The following is a 14,184-nucleotide window of genomic DNA, read 5'->3' on the forward strand; positions in this document are numbered from 1 at the left end:
AACTAGTTTATACACGAGCTCCTCCAGGGTAGTAGCTGTGTTGCGTTTACGTATTCCAAGAGACTTGCACAGTGCCTGGTGCTCAGTGGGTTATCCCTGAATGCTTCCCGTAGTCTGTTAGAGGTGGCAAGTTGGGTGAATGAGCCCAGGAGGCAGGATGTAGCACAGTAGCGGCAGGTGGGACCACAGGGAGCTGAAGAACACACCCCCTGTGTCAGGTGGGAGGCTGCCCCTCACTTCCAGCTGATTGCTCCAGGTGATGAGGGCCCATGGGTGCCAAATCCAGCGATTTTTCAAGAGATCTGAAAACTCAGATTCACATGTCCAGTGTCGCAGTTTCAACATTAGCCACGAATTCCATCTGAGAGAAAAAGATACAGCATGTGTCTGCAGACAGGATCTGGCTTCCATTCATTTCCAGAGGCAATCAGAAGACCATCTTGGTTTACTGAGAAGGGAGTTAATAATCAAAAGAATGCTAGATTCTCAATAAATATTGTTGAGTTGAACTCAAGTGCCCCCAAAAAACTCATCTTGGTTCTGTAGGGAAGGAAGAGGGCCCAAGCGTGGGAGGAAGGACTTGTGGGGCAGCTGATACCAGAGCCACTCCTGGTTAAACTGTTTCGCAGCCTTTCTTGATATTGCTCAAACCGAGCCACGCTTGATATTGTTTATGGCCATCAGAGTGGTGTATTTAGTGTTATTGTTTCCCTACATTCCATAGATATCAGACATCAGCTGTTGTGAAATGTGTAATCTCAGAGATTCGATACAGTCCCAGCAAGTTTCAGTCTCTGGTGACTATAAATATAGCCTCTTCAGAGGCTAAACAACCCCAGAGAAAGGATTCTTTTTTTCCTCTGAAGACTAAAAAGGATGTTTTCACAAGATACTAACAGTAGTCATTCATTCAACAAATATTTATTAAGCACCTGCTATATGATACCTGTTGCAGAGGCACTGATGGTGGAAACAGACATAGTTACCTCCATGGTATCATTGTAGGGACTTTTTATTCTCTTTGTGCTTTTCTGAACATGTATCATTTTTTTTTTTTTTTTTCTTGCGTTATGCGGGCCTCTCACTGTTGTGGCCTCTCCCATTTGCGGAGCACAGGCTCCGGACGCGCAGGCTCAGTGGCCATGGCTCACGGGCCCAGCCGCTCCGCGGCATGTGGGATCCTCCCGAAACGGGGCACGAACCCGCGTCTCCTGCATCGGCAGGCGGACTCTCAAGCACTGCGCCACCAGGGAAGCCCTCTGAACATGTATCATTTTACAGTCAGGAAAAAAAACAAGTTTCATTTGCAAAAAGAAAATACTTTGCTTCAAAAAATGGACCCTCAAAAGAAAGAAGAATCACCTTGGAGTTTGGGGTTATATTTTTAAATAAATGTTAGAAAGAGGAATAAGAGTCCAGGAAAAGATAATGCAAAGAAAAAAATTAGTAGTTTGGAAGCGCTTTGGAAAATATTGCCTTCAGTGGATTCATTTTATTGAAGTGAAAACTGAAGCAAGATGATGAAGGACTCAGTCAAGGTCACACCTGTGACCTAGTTGGGCAGAACAGACAGGCCCAGAGCTTCTGCCTTCCAGCCCTGTAAGCTTTTCCATTACACCAAGTTGACTCTTCATAAACGTTAATTTGGTTGAGGCAGTCTCTTCTGATTCATTTTAAGGCAGTCTTCAAATATTTTATTAGGTAAATCTGTCATTTGTCCAAATCTATATATAGCTCCTTTCTTTCCGAGAATCTGAGCTCTTCCAAATTGCTGAGTCAGAAAACATCTCAGTATTTATAACTCTTGAGAGTTGATTCTATATATTTACACAATATTCAGAGAAGTGTCTCAGAAACCAGTGAACTAATTAAGCTGTAATGAAGATAGTTTCTGTTTCTGTGCAAATCTATGCTGTATTCACAGCACCTGGCACAGGGCCTGACACACAGTAGGTACTCAGTAAATATTTGCTGAGTGAATAAATGTTAATAAGTAGGGAGAACTGGGATTTTTCTATCCACAAGGGATTACTTCGCTTATTGTTTTCCACAGTACCCCCATGAACTCCAAGCTGGTCTATGCAACAGCAGACTAACATCTCTGGTTGAAAATAAACTCCTGATTTTACCCCTTAAACCTAATCATTCCCCAAATAAAGTGGCAACATCATTCGTTTAACCAAGGACAGAGATTTCGGGACATTCTTCCTCTTTTTTTTCATGCCCTTCATCCAATTCACTAGCAAACCCTGCAGCTCCTCCTGCAGACTGTGTCCTGAGTCCAGCCTCATCTCCTGACCCCCATCAGTACCACCTGAGTCCAGCCACCAGTCAGCTCCCCCTGGACTCCTGCAATAGACTCCTAGGCTGTGCTCCCTGTTCCTCTTGCCCGCTTATGAGTTCTTTCTCACCGTAAGTTAATCAGATCCAGTTGCTTCCCAAAACAAAACCCTCCAATAGCTTCCAATCAAACTTAGGGAAAAAAAGTCCAAAGTAGAAAGCCCTGAGAGATGTGGGCCTCGTACTTCCTCTGTGATGTCATTTCCTACCACTCTTCTCTCCCTCGATGTGCACTAACCAAACTGGCCTTGCTGTTCCTTGGACAGGCCTCACAGATGCCCACCCCAGGGCCTTTGCACTGGCTGATTTCTAAGCCTGGAAATGTCTTTCCTCATAGTCTCAGACTTTGATCTTACCTTCTGCATACATCAGAGTTCAAATTCAGCTCCTCAGAGAGGCCTTCACTTATCTTCCTGTATAATGAATGCTTCCCTCAACCTCCTTCATTTTTCCTCACTGCATTCAATGAGTACCTATTATAATATATGTTTATTTGTGTATCCTGTGTCTCCTCTGATTATAAGTTTCATGAGGCCTGGCAGGAACTTCCTAGTTTATTTATCACTGTATCACCAGCCTCTAAAACAATGCATGGAATATAATTGATACACAATAAATTTAGACTTACTGAAAGAAAGAAACAGACTGAAGGAAGGGAGGAAGGGAGAAAATCTTCCTGGATCTTTTTGTCCCTTGCTGCCTAACCTGACCTTGCCAATGTGGAGAAAGATGAATTATCAAGAGTGATTCAAAGGACATGAAACTTCCAAGCCTCAGAAGGTCACGATATAACAGCTTTGGGCAGAGGTCACCCCAGTTACTTCTTTCAAACCAAGTCCTGTGCAAGAACCTTTATTTCCTCCTTCGAGCCACACCATTTTCCACTGTGTACTCTTTAAATTTAGTTTGGGTATTGTATGTTGTTTATATGCCCAAAACATGCAAAACATACTCAATATCTGTCCTCCCCCTAGAATTCTAGCCAATACGCTGCTGATTTATTCTGCAGCATTTATATCATGTAAGTAATTTGCCTGCTCCTTAGACCTGTTTTAACGTGAAGTCATTTGAATTCCTTTAAGTCATTGGATTTCCTCACTACCTCCCCACGGGGTCTCTTTCTCCTATTCCTGGAGGCTCCGGGTTAATTACTCCACTTCTTCAGTTTCTTCCTCGGTAAAACTAGCATAATCGTAGTAACCTCCCAGAGCGGTTGTGAGGATTAAATGAGATGATACTAGTGAAGCACTGACAAGAAGGTCTGGCACATAATAGGTGCTCAGCTAGTGCTAAGTGTTCGTATGTTTATGATCGCTATCATCACCACAGTCATCCTCCTGGTTTTTATTGGCATTTTCCCCAGCTCACGAATTAGTAGCTTCTGGTTGACTTTCAAGTCAAAAATCTAGTCTCTTCACCTCTACGGTCCGGGCTCCACCAGCTACCTCCTCTCGGGTCTGGCTTGACAACTTCACATCTCACTTCTCCCTGATGTAAATGCTGGACTGTAGTGAACTTAATCTATTTTCTGACTCCATCTGCCATTCTCCCTTCCTATTCCAGCTCTTTAAACATCCCTATTCTACTGCTTTTTGTTTCATGCTCCATGTATTTAATTTGATTTTTTAACATTTAAATTCATTCTTATATTTTCGGAAATATGTTAGACATCTTTGCCTAGCAAGGTTTGAAACTAATTAACACTTTAATATATTTATTATCTTGGAAAAACATCTTGATTGAGGTATAACATAAAGTGTACGGCTCAGTGAATTGTTCCATGTGGATACGCCTGTGAACTCACCATCCGGGTCAAGATAAAGAACATTCCCAGTAACCCAGAAGGTTCCCTCAGTGTTTCCAGTTAGTACCTCCCACAGGAAACCACTGTTCTGACTTCTATCACTATTGATTGGTTTTTCCTGTTCTTGAACCTTTGCATTTGGCATATTTTACTGCATACAGTGTCTTTGAAATTCTTCCATTTGTTACTTTGAAATTCTTCCATTTGTTTCTTGTAGCAATAGCTGGTTCTTTATTACTGTGACTCTACCACTGCGTGAATATACCACCATTTATGTATCTGTTTCCCTGTTGGCAGATACCTGGACTGTTTCCAGTTTGGAGCTATTACAATAAAGCTGTTATGAACATTCTCAAACAAGTCTTTGTTTGGGTGGACACATGCGCTTTTTTCCCTTGTGGATGTGCCCGAGTTCAGTTGCCAGGTCACAGAAAAGGCATATGTTCAGCTTCAGGAGACGCTGCCAGTTTTCCAAAGTGGTTGTACCAAACTACACTCCCGCCAGTTGTCTATGAGAGTTCCAGTTGCTCCACATCCCTCAATAATCGGTGGTGTCTTTGTTTTAATTACACCCATTCTGGTGAGTGTGTAGTGGTATCTTGTTGTTTTAATTTGTATTTCCGTAACGAATAACAATGTTGAGCACCTTTTTATATGCTTTTTGATCACTTGTATCTTTTTTTAAGTGCCTCTTTAACCTTTGTTTCATTTTTAAAAATTGGGTTTTCAAAGCGATTTTTTTAGGAGTTCTTTTATTATGTATATGGAACACAAATTTCTTCTCCCAACCTGTGGCTTCTGGAGGATCTTACGGAAAACCCCAAACGAACTTTTTGACCAACCCAACACTTTCCCCTTAGAACATCGGCGTAGATTACATTCCCTGTGTGCCATGATCCTGTCTTTCCCATCCTTCACTGGTCCCCCAAGTCCCTGTTCCTGACTCATGAGGTGTCCCACCATCTGGCCCACTCCTCCCTCCCCACCCTCACCTTCTAGACCCACACCGCCCTCCATCCCAGACCCTGTGCACAGACCCAGCTCTTCATCCTGCCACCTCTTCCCTCCTGCCTGGACTCCTTCTCCCATGACTTTGATGCCTGAAAAACTGCTCGCCGCTCCAGCACCTCCTCTGTGAAGCCTCTCATGGCTTCTTTCTGTCTCTTTGTGCCTTGAAATCTGCCTCTGGAACCAGACTGCTGGGTTCAAACCCTCCTTCTGTCCCTTTCCAGCTCTGTGGCCCTGAGGTTTAAATGGCCTAAACCTCAGATTCCTCACTGGGAAAAATTGTGGTTCCTGCTATATATGGTTTTGTGCAAATAAATGAGATGATCCAGGTACAACTGTTTAGCACAGTGTCTGGCACATAGTAAGTGCTCTGTGAATGATTTTTTTAAAAAAGTCAAGGGGCTTCCCTGGTGGCGCAGTGGTTGAGAGTCCGCCTGCCGATGCAGGGGATGCGGGTTCGTGCCCCGGTCTGGGAAGATCCCACATGCCACGGAGCGGCTGGGCCCGTGAGCCATGGCCGCTGAGCCTGCGCGTCCGGAGCCTGTGCTCCGCAGCGGGAGAGGCCACAGTGGTGAGAGGCCCCCGTACCGCAAAAAAAAAAAAAAAAAAAAGTCAAAAATAGTCATACCCATCACACTGATGACATTTATCTGTTAACATATTGGTCTTTTCACTAGACTGGGTGTTTCTTGAAATCAGAAGTCATTACCTTAACTTTTGGAGTTTGTGGAGTTCCTTAGTGCAGTTTGCTGTGCAGGGAGCTTTACATCCATTACCCCAACAGATGTTTACAACAACCTGCAAGGTAAGTATTAGGGTCTCCATGCCATGGGTTACAAAACTGAGGCTCCAGCCCACATCCCTCAGTTGATTCATAGAGGAGCCAGGATTTTGACTCCCTGATTCACTGCAAAGTTTTTGAGCCATTCATTGGACATCCTTGCCTCTCCATGTGTCCCCAGCACCTACACAGTGAGCTTGGTAAATATCTGATGAGTAGAATTGAGTCTAATAAACCCCAACGTACTCAAGCTTGTCAGAAAAGAACATGGGTTTATCTGTGCTGCTGAAGTTTTGAAGCTGACCTTCAAAGGCCAAGCAATTAGAGACTGAGATCCTTCTGGCAAAACAGACAGCACCTAGAGCAGGTGCCTGCTTTCAACTTTTCCCTCTCAGGAAACAGTGGTTTCAACATCAGTAAGTTGAAGGTGTGCTCTTTAATTGACACAATGCTACTTTTCCAGAAGAACAGGTTGTCACTTTTCACAAAATTTGTCCTATTTAATGAAAAGTTGTTTGCTATCTTAGTTACCTACCATCTCACCTATTGCTATATTACAGTTCCAAGCTTTTAAAATGCTGTACCAAGAGTCTTGGGAAGATCCTTTTCAGGCAGATTCTGGAAGCTTGGCCTCTCCAGCTCAATTGTAAATACCTTGAGAGCAGGAATCACCTCATATCCGTCTTTATCTCCCATGGCACCTGACTCAGTTAGGCAGGAATTCAATAAGTATTTGCCAAATCCATTACTGCTTATTTCATGCTGGGGACTGGGCTAAGCCTTGGGAAGGAGAAAGGAGGAATCACATTCAGATCTTACCCTCCAGGAGCTTCTAGGCCAACCCAAGAGATAAGAGTCAAATGTAAACAAAAAGCATCTGATATGGAAAACGGTGTTTGTAATGGGCATTATAGCAGAGAGCTACACTGGGGTACCGCCCTCCCCCCACCCCAACACACACCCAAAGCACCATTTGTACCTAAAGATTGCTGCGAAGTTCTTTGCTATTAAAATAAGCATGGACATACTGTGGAGTACACTCTAACATGTATATGCACTTTAAGGTAAAACGCAGATTTCAAGGTGCTGTATTTGGTAGACCTGTGCCCCCGCCTTTCTTTAGCTCCCCTTTCCTCTGCCTCTCGGAATGTTTTGGTGGGTGTGATGCTGAACACTGCCATTGGCATCAGACAAAACCGGGTTTTCATTCAGGCTCTGCTCCATCACTTTCTAGCTGTGTGATTTTGAGCAAATGGTCTGAGCTCTCTGAACCTCAGAGTATTCATGATTTTTATGAGGGTTAGTGTTTCATGTAAAGCTTTTGTCACATACACAGTAGCTTTTATGCCTGTTGTGAGAAAACAAGTGTGGGATGGATGGATGGATGGATGGAGCAGAGAACAGGCCAGTCTTGCCACAGCAAAAAAGGCACATTCCCTCTGACATGAACACTTTGCAATTCTATAGCATTTTATACACTTGAAGCATTTTCATAATCACACAAAAATCAAAGAAAGTAGAGCCATCCCAATTCTACCTATGAGAAAAACTGAAGCCTCAAGAAATGCCCAGAGGGACTTCCCTGGTGGCACAGTGGTTAAGAATCTGCCTGCCAATGCAGGGGACACGGGTTCGATCCCTGGTCTGGGAAGATCCCACCTGCCACGGAGCAACTAAGCCTGTGCGCCACAACTACTGAGCCTGCGCTCTAGAACCCATGCACCACAACTACTGAACCCTCGTGCCACAACTACCGAAGCCCGCGTGCCTAGAGCCTGTGCTCCCCAACAAGAGAAGCTACTGCAATGAGAAGCCCACGCACTGCAACAAAGAGTAGCCCCTGCTCACTGCAACTAGAGAAAGCCCGCGTGCAGCAACGAAGACCCAATGCAGCCAAAAATAAAGAGTCTTGCAAAGACTGAGATCGGTCATCTTGAGATTTGAGCCACTGCCTGGTTCAGCATCTTTAACACAACAGCTTGGGGACTTGTTAGGCGATAGAGGTTGGGGAGAAGGGGGCCTGCCTTTCAAACTGCTGCCTTTCCTTTCTGAGCTGTGTACGGCCTGTTAATTTGACCTACAAGTTGTGAGACACAGAGTCACAGAATCCTCACGGCTGGGGTAGTGCAAAAGTCCTTCACTTTCCCTGTTGAGAAGCTGATACAAGCGATGGACTCTACTCTCCTTAAGAACATACAGACACACAAAAACTCACATACAGTTTCAGGAAGCCCCGGGTGCCCTGAAGCCCCTCCACCAAGCCCCCTCAGGCGCTCAAGCCCCCTCTACAGAGACCATCCTGAGCCTGACCAACTGCAGAAACCACAAACTCATTTCCTCCAGCAGACCGGTAGAAACAGTATAACCCAACATAACAAAGCTCCGCAACTTCAGCCAGGGACAACTCCCCCACCCAGCTCTGCAATCATCCGAATTCTAAGAAGTCTATCCTTCTATAAATGTCCAAAGTCAAACCATCCATTTCCCTCCCAGACTTTCGCAAGTCTTGGTGGAGATGAGAATTGAGGTTATCTGTGTTTTAGAAATAAAAATTGCCAGTGTGTTAATAGAAGGGGGAGACCCGTGAACAGGATTAATACAGAGGTTACCTAGAGTCGATTGGCTTCACCACAGGCAACGCCTTCATTGCCATGAAAGCCAAGATTGAGCACAAAAGATAAAGAACCGGGTCGGCAACCGAGGGAAATTCCGTGAGGCATTCAGTTCATGTGTTCATTTAGCACTCATGTATCAAACACTTACTACGTGCCAGGCACTATTCTAGACCCCCAGGATACATCTGAGAGTAAAACAGAAAAATCCTCACCCTGAATGTAATCTTTGAGCTTACATTCTAGTGGGGGAGATGGACAAATGCCAATAAACGTAATAAATAAGTCAATTTTATAGTATGCTAGAAGGCAAAAAGTTCTAGGGGGGAAAAGGAATTAAGCTGGATAAAGGGATCAGGAGTGTGTGTTCAATGGAGGAAGCAAGTTGCAGTGTTCAACTAGGGTCAGGAAACCTGCATTGAAATAACATTTGAGCAAGACTTGAAGGCGAGGAGACCACATACACATCTTGAAGCCAAGATGATGCCAACCGACAATACTAAATGGCTAACATTCACCTATTCACTCAACAAATATATACTGAGTGCATTAAGAGCTAGGTGCTTCTGGTCGGCTGAATAAAGGTCCCCAAAGATATCCAGGTCCTAACCCCTGGAACCTGTGTACATCACCTATATGGCAAAAGGGACTTTGCAGATGTCACAAAGTTAAGGATTTTGAAATAGGGAGATTATCCTGGATCATCCAGTGGGCCCTAAATGTAATCATGAGGGTCCTTATGCAAGAGGGAGATTTGACTTCATAGAAGGAATAAAAGTGATGTAACAAACGTATGGATACCAAAAGGGGAAAGTGGCGGGGAGGGGGGCGTGTGTGATGAATTGGGAAATTGGGATTGACATATATACACTAATATGTATAAAATGGATAACTAATAAGAACCTGCTGTGTAAAAAAATAAATAAAATTCAAAAATTCAAAAACAAAAAAGTGATGTGACGATGAAAGCATGGAAGAAAAGGTGAAGTGAGGCGGGACCATAAGCAAAGGAATGAGGGAGCAGGAAAAGGCAAGGAAACCGACTCTCGCCTAGAGACTCCAGAAGGAAGCTGCCCTTCTGACACCTTGATCTTATTCCCATAAGACTCATTTTAGACTTCTGACCCCAGAACTGTAAGAATAAATCTGTGTTGTTTTATGCCACCAGTTTGTGGTAATTTGTCACAGCAGCCATAGGAACCCAATACAGCGCTATTTTAGACAGGGATATAGTGAGAAACAGAACTGATGAAAATCCTTGCCATGTGGATGTCCCACCCTTGACCACTCATTCTGTGCCTGGCACTGGCCTGTGCCTTTGATACATAGCATCCTTTTAATGATCACATCCGTCCTAGGGGATGGCTGCTATTTGAACTGAGACCGTGTAAGTCGGAGACCCTGTTCTCTGACCATTGGAGGGTCTTCTGGTCATGCCCCATTAGACTATGGCTATTTTGGGTGTGCCAGTGATCTGCTTATGTCATCTCTGATGCCACTGGTCACTCTGGGTGCCTGGGACACTGTCCCCATCCTCTCTCACCACACCAGGAGGAAGGCCCTTCCGGAAGACAGAAGGACCAGCCTTTGCTTGGGGGTTTACGAGTAGCATCCTCTGCATGAACTGCCCCCATAATATTCGCTAACTCAGATGGTTAGAGGCAACTAAGAGGCAGACATTTCTTCTAAGGGCTACAAGAACATTATTTAATCCTCACTGTAGCCCTGTGAGGTGGGTTCTAATGTTATCCCCATTTCACAGGTCAGGAACCAGAGGCACAGAGAGTTTAAATAACTTATCAAAGGTCTTATGACTAGTGAGGGTTGGGAGCCAAGATTCAACCTCTTAACTGTTTTTAAGCCCCATAAATAAAATAGCTAAAATTTATTGAAAACTGCTATGTGTCAGGCAATCTTCATTTAAATTTCATGACTCTCTGAATGAGGGACTTGTACTATCTCTATTTTATGCATGATGAAACTGAGGCATCATCAGGTTTCGAGAGGATCAAAACCCAGGCAGTGAACCTGGAGTCCCTGTTCCTTTAATTAACCACCCACTTTGTCCCAGGCACTAAAAGAAACCCTGAGGGTGAAGAAGTGAATAAGATTAAGACAGTAAAAGTAGTGGTTAAGAGGTTAGACCTGTGGTCTCAGGAACCACCTGTGTGATCTCGGGAAAGTTACTTAACTGTTCTGAGACTCAGTTTTCTCATCCCTAAAATGAGAATGGTACCAGGACCGACCTCAGGGCTGTTGTGAGGATTACGTGAGAACCAGCACTTACAGTGAGGTGTCAACACACGTCAGCTGATGTTATCCTGTTGTTACTATTACAATAAGCTCCATTCCTGCCCTTAACCACAGAAGATGCACAAACAATGTAGACATCACTGTTCTTTCCACATTGATTCTGATGATAATTTAAGGAACCCTGAACTAGGCTAAGACCTCCTGCCTGCCCAACCCAAAGGGCAGACTGAAGACAAAATCAGGGAACCCATGCCTTTCACTGGTCCCAACCTCCTGGAATGGATTAGCATCTCTAGGAACACCAGTCACCCTTGGCCCTCCTGGAACACAGTAGATGTACTTAAGGAAAGAAAAAACTAGAAAATCCTACCAGGGGATGTGACTCTAAATTGAACATGCATACACTGGACTTACCTGGAACTTCGCCAGGATCCAGTGATGAAGATGGAGGAAGATACTAAATCTCCACTGACTGAGGCTCCATCTTGGTTTCCTTGTCTCTGAACCAAGGCCTTGCTGGAACGAGCAGAGAGCTGCCCTACAGTTTCTTTTCACTGGTTGAAGGAACAATCTTCAAAGGAATGGTGGAGGAAAAGGAGATACATTTTGTTTCCTGTGTGGAAGGAAGATTTATCAACCCTAAATGGTGACTTTTATGTTGGGACAATTGGATATCCATATGCAAAAAAATAAAGTAGGACCCCTACCTCACACTGTACACAAAAATTAACTCAAAATGGATCACAGACCTAAATGTAAGAGCTAAAACTATAACATTCATAGGAGTACACCTTTGGGACCATAGATTAAGTTATGGTTTCTTAGATATGACACCAAAAGCAGAAGAGATAAAAGAAAAATTAGATTAAATTGGACTTCATCAAAATTTTAAAACTTTTGTATTTCAAAAGCACCATCAAGGCTTCCCTGGTGGCGCAATGGTTGAGAGTCTGCCTGCCGATGCCAGGGACACAGGTTCGTGCACCTGTCCGGGAAGATCCCACATGCCGCGGAGCGGCTGGGCCCGTGAGCCATGGCCGCTGAGCCTGCGTGTCCGCAGCGGGAGAGGCCACAGCGGTGAGAGGCCCATGTACCGCAAAAAAAAAAAAGCACCATCAAGAAAGTGAAAAGACTATCCACAGAATGGGAGAAAATATTGCAAAGCATACATGAGTAGATATTTCCCCAAAGAAGATATACGAATGGCCAACAAGCACATGGAAATATGTTCAGCATCATTAGTTATTAGGAAAATGCCAGTGAAAACTACAATGAGACACCGCTTCATTTTATCTAGGATGACTGAAATAAAAACAGCAGACAATAACAAATTAGGGAGGATGTGGACATGTTGAAACTCTTAAATGCTGCTGGTGAAACTGTAAAATGGTGCAGCCACTTTGGAAAACAGTTTGGCAGCTCCTCAAAATGTTAAACATATTTATACCATGACCCAGCAATTTCACTCGTGGGAATATATTCAGGAGAAATGAAGACATACGTCCACATTCAACACTTGAACATGCGTGTTACTCACGACAGCTCAAAAGAGGAAACAACCCAGATGTCTCTCAACTGATGAGTGGATAAACAAAATGTGGTATATGTTCATACAATGGAATATTATTCAGCCACAAAAGGAATGAAATACTGATTCATACAACAACATAGATGAACCTTGAAAATATTAGGCTAAGTGAAAGAAGCCAATCACAAAAAAACCCACATATTGCATGATTCAATTTATATGAAATGTCCAGACTAGGCAAATTCATAGAGATAGAAAGTAGATTTATGTTTGCCCAGAATTGGGGGGAGGGGATGCATAATGAGGGGGGACTGCTCATGGGTACAGGGTTTCTTTCTGGGATGATGAAGATGTTCTAAAAATAGACAGTGGTGGTAGTTACACAATAGTGAATATACTAAAAACCACCGAATTGAATACTCTAAAAGAGACAATTTTATGGTATATGAATTAGATCTCAAAAAAGCTATTATTTAAAAAATTTACTAGGAATTCCCTGGCGGCCCAGTGGTTAGGACTCCATGCTCTCATTGCCGAGGGCCTGGGTTTGATCCCTGGTTGGGGAACTAAGACCCCACAAGCCACGTGACGTGGCCAAAACAAAAAAATTACTATCAGTCCTTGAAGAAACTATTGGAGACTTCTCTTTAGTTAGTGCCAATTCCACTTCTTACCTGAGTACAGATAAACTGGGGTTCTGGCTGAAACTTGTCTTTTCTGCCATCTTCTATGCCACAATTCTAGCCCCACAGAAGTTCTTGGTAAACTTCTACCTTTAGGTTACCAAGCTCTCTCCTGATTCCATGCCCCTTTCTTTATCTGCATTGTCCATTTCACCTGGTCACCTGCTACCATGCTTCATATATCAGCCATCCCTGGCTCCTGGGACAGTATTGGGGGTCCCGGGGGTTCCCTTTTTACTGCCATTCCATTGAATTGTGTTGGTTTGTTCCTTGGTGCTGTGTCCTTCGCTATGCTATACACTCCCTGAGGACAGTGGAGGTACTCATTCTGTTGACCCTTATATGCCAACATAATCTTGGTCATCACTGAATGAATGAATGAATGAGTGAGTGAGTGAATATATGCTTGAAAAGAACAAGTATCTGAATGGAGTGGAAAGATACAGAGGATAAGAAAGAATAGAGGAAAGGAAGAAGGGAGAATTTGGATTAAACTTATATTCTCATGTACCTACTTTTTTTCCCTATTGCCTGAGAAATGTGGATTTCTCAGCCCTATAGCCACATTGACCATTTGAGCTGCTCAGATTCCAGAATGGCTTCTCAGTTTCCTATGAATCAAACCAAAACCTTTGGCCTTTCAAAGAACACCCGAACCTTGTTTTTCCACTCTTTGGCTCAGAAATACAAAGTTGGGAATCTAGCTAAAGAAAATGACAATAACAAGCACCTGAATACAGAGAGGGATGTGGCGTGGACCCTAAAAATAGACACACATTGTATATAATACAATCTGGCATTGTTCATAGTAGTCAAAAACCTAAATGTCCACCAGCAGCCTGGTGTATGTCATGTCATGTCCCAAAGATGGAATAATATGCACCCATTAGAAGAATTTCATGATCTGGGAAAATCATTGTATCGTAATAGTAAGTGAAAAAAGCAGGTTATAAACTGGTGGGTTACAAACCTATCACCAATATGTAAACTGTGCATAGGGAAAATTTTTAAATTCAGGAAAAACCACACCAGGATGATTTCAGGGGTTTTCTTTCGGTAGTGGGACTCTGGGTGCCTTTCTCGTTTCTTTTTTTAACATAACGAGGTGCTCTACAGTGAACATATATGACTTTTATAATCAGAGAAAACAACCCCCCCTAATTCACTCACTCTTT

This window comes from Lipotes vexillifer, unplaced genomic scaffold (assembly GCF_000442215.2).
Source record: "Lipotes vexillifer unplaced genomic scaffold, Lipotes_vexillifer_v1.1 scaffold443, whole genome shotgun sequence".
NCBI lineage: Eukaryota > Metazoa > Chordata > Mammalia > Artiodactyla > Lipotidae > Lipotes > Lipotes vexillifer.